The following is a 3127-nucleotide window of genomic DNA, read 5'->3' on the forward strand; positions in this document are numbered from 1 at the left end:
GCGCGCCCCCGGCCTTACTTCCGCGTCGCGCAGCAAACTGACTAGGAGCATCGACGCCAAAGAGAGCGGCCACGAGGCGGGCGGGGTGAGAAGCGCCCTTGGCGCGGTCCTGCGCTCGCGTGCGTGGGGTGTCGCACCGCATGCTACGATCCGCGTGACGACTTCCATTCGGGCGCTTGGCTTTAAGTCGAGAGCTCTGCTGCTGCGCTTTGCACTTTAGAGCCCAGGTCTCAGGGTTCCAAAACTCCGAGGTAAACGGTGCTGACGTCGCTTTTCTTAAGGAGCTATGTGCGGCATTTTGACACCCGTACAGATCTCTTACTACCATGTGATTTTCGAGTAAATTGTTTGAGGCAGGACCGCGAGTTTAATAAAAAAGGAGGGCGAGGAAGTGAGCTGTATAAGAGTCGGAACTTGGTAAACAAAGGACCGGTGGTTCGAAAGTGCAGAAATGAGGGCGGGGGAAACAGGTGGGAAGAGCAGGTGTTTATTTTCTTTTTCTCTCTGTGGAGCAGCCTGGGCTAGTTCTCTTTTCATGAGGCTTCCCGCTTCTGTTAAATTGTCAAATGGGTCTCTGCTCCTAGTGGTAGGTGGGTCAGGGGCATAAACCCCTCTGAAGCACCAGTAACCAAAGTTGAGGAATCTGTGTGCGAAGATTATGAAGTTAGGGATCTTTCAAATCGGATTGAGAGTAGCAAGTGGTAGTGTCTTGCTGTGAAGATTTTTGCTTTGCCTTTGGAACCCCGGGGATGCCTCCTCCTGGCAAGGGTGGAAGCAGGGAACGCTGAAGGAGGTCTAAAAGGACGGATTATTGATGGCAGTAACCCAAGTACCATCGTTTTAGGGAAAACCACTCCCCCAGGGTTCACGTCGCCGGAGCAGACACGAGGATCAAGAGAATTTGCGCGCCGCCGTGTGTGTTGTAAAGCTCCACAGGCTTCTGCGGCAGGGTTCCTAGCAATCTTTTCCTGTTCTGCCTTTACATTTTGGACACGTCGTTGTGGCTAGATTGCAGGGAAAGTGCCTGGAGGCTACGTGATGGCTGCTGGGAAGGGCTGGCTTGGAGAGACGGGTACTGGATTCAGGGTTACGGAATGTGACTGGGTCCCCCGGAGTGATCCGTGGTTCCGGCGGACGGCACGTGATCTGTCGGGACTGCTCTTCCCCGGAAGAGCTTTCCTTGCAGCGTATTTTCACGTGGTTCTTGGCTCAGTGGATAGGGCCTCTGCAGTTGAAAAGCGGTGATTGTGGGCAATTAATAGTCGTCGGCGACTGCACCTCCTCGGCACTGGCCTGAGCCTTTCTGTTCCCAAGGGTATGGGATCAGCCTTAGTGTTTCTTGCCTCCGAAGTGTTGTGTTGTTTTCCTATCCTCCGGTTGAGTGGGTTGGGTTCACTTAACAGAAAACACATGCTTAGGAATTGAGGGAATTCAGTGCCCTGGGTACCTTGCCATACTTACTACTCCAAGGAAGGGTGGCTCTTTGGTTACTGTCCATTTCTGCCATAAAAGTTCTTCAAATTCTTAATGCAATTGCTAGGGACCTGAGAACTTGCTAACCCCAAGTTGTAGTTAAGGGACCATTCATAGGAATAATATTTCCAACGAATGGTATCTGGGGAGAGAAGATCGAGCGTACTATTTTAGGCAGAAGTGATTCTGTGCCTTAAAATCTAAAGCATTAGAGATAGTATTTTGAAATTTACCTTATTAGGATGGTGATGATGATAAAAGAAAATGCCCATGATATTGACTGGTTGGGAATAAGTGCTGACTAATAGACAAGTACCATTTATTTAATTTTAAAAATCTAATGATAATTAAGAACCGGTAGTTGAATATTTTACTGTCTTTGCTATATTTTCTGATTACTTTCATACTTAAAATATATTTTTTTAAGCTTTTTTAAATTTCTGGGTCTATTGTATATTGGTAAATACTGAAATTTGAGTTTCAGAAATGTAATTTACCTTAACCATACTCTTGTGAATGATCATATTAAGGAACAAACTAACATCTTGGTGCCTACAGTACAGTAATGCATTTGTTACATGAAAGGTTATGGTTATTTTTTAGCAACCTTGGAAACATTTCAGAATAAGTATTTGAATATTTTTTGTTTTAAAAGTAATGGTATTGGTTTGGAATTTCGATTGATTTTTTTGTGTGTTCAGTACATGAATTATTAAGTTAGGTAATTATCTAGTAAACTAGTGTGTTTTGTAAGTTGTATGAGGGTCACCGCTTTAGTAGTTAAAACACCTACAAAAGGGGTCATTGGTGAAAAGACATTTAGAATAGGGACTCTGAAATTTTAAGTTTATTTGTGGAACTTGCCACATTACTTATCTCAAAACATTCTTTGTGAAAGCTACTGTTTGTCTCTCTCTCCTATGACATTTTCAGAATGTTACTTACATATTTCTCATCTACGATTAAACATTCCTCAGATAATTACTTTATGCAGATGAAAAGTTTGCTCTTGAAAAGCTGAACTGAGATTATTATTTTTTTTAAAAATATATTTTTATTGATTTCAGAGAGGAAGGGAGAGGGAGTGAGAGATAGAAACATAAATGATGAGAGAGAATCATTGACCAGCTGTCTCCTGCTCAGGATTGAGCCAACCCAGGGCATGTGCCCTTGACAGGAATCGAACCTGGGACCCTTCAGGCAGGCACTCTGTTCACTGAGCCAAACCAGCTAGGGCCCGAGATTATTTTTGAATGTTAAGTTATATATATATATATGGTCTTTCTTAAAAGCATTTAGAGAGCCAGATATGAGAGTATTTTAGAATCTTGTTGGAAGGAGTATTTCTTCATGAGTGGCCTAGCTCTTCCTAAAGTACAATTGGTTTTTGCAATTAAAGTTGTCTTAGTCTGCCCTAGCTGGGTTGGCTCAGTGGATAGAGCATCGGCCTGTGGACTGAAGGGTCCCAGGCTCCATTCCTGTCAAGGGCACATGCCTGGTTGCAGGCTCGATCCCCAGTAGGGGGCGTGCAGGAGGCAGCCAACCAATGCTTCCCTCTCATCGATGTTTCTGTCTTCTATCCCTCTCCCTTTCTCTCTCTCTCTAAAAAAAATAAATAAAAACATTTTTTTAAAAAAAAAAAAAAAAAAAAAAG

At 43.8% G+C, this 3127-nt stretch overlaps 1 protein-coding gene across 12 annotated transcripts in view; it reads left to right on the top strand.

The window, feature by feature from the left end:
- The window catches only part of MGA (MGA, MAX dimerization protein), a 139102-nt gene that overhangs the window by 41086 nt on the left and 94889 nt on the right, over nucleotides 1-3127 (top strand). Inside the window, exon 1 of one of the 12 annotated variants that reach the window (XM_014534811.1) lies at nucleotides 59-251. The exons of the other annotated variants lie outside the window; for them this stretch is intronic. The gene's annotated coding sequence lies outside the window, so the exon portion shown is untranslated. Of the gene's footprint in view, nucleotides 1-58; nucleotides 252-3127 lie in introns of those variants that run through there. 12 annotated transcript variants of the gene reach the window in all.

The sequence above is a fragment of the Myotis brandtii genome, unplaced genomic scaffold (assembly GCF_000412655.1).
Source record: "Myotis brandtii unplaced genomic scaffold, ASM41265v1 scaffold133, whole genome shotgun sequence".
Classification (NCBI taxonomy): domain Eukaryota; kingdom Metazoa; phylum Chordata; class Mammalia; order Chiroptera; family Vespertilionidae; genus Myotis; species Myotis brandtii.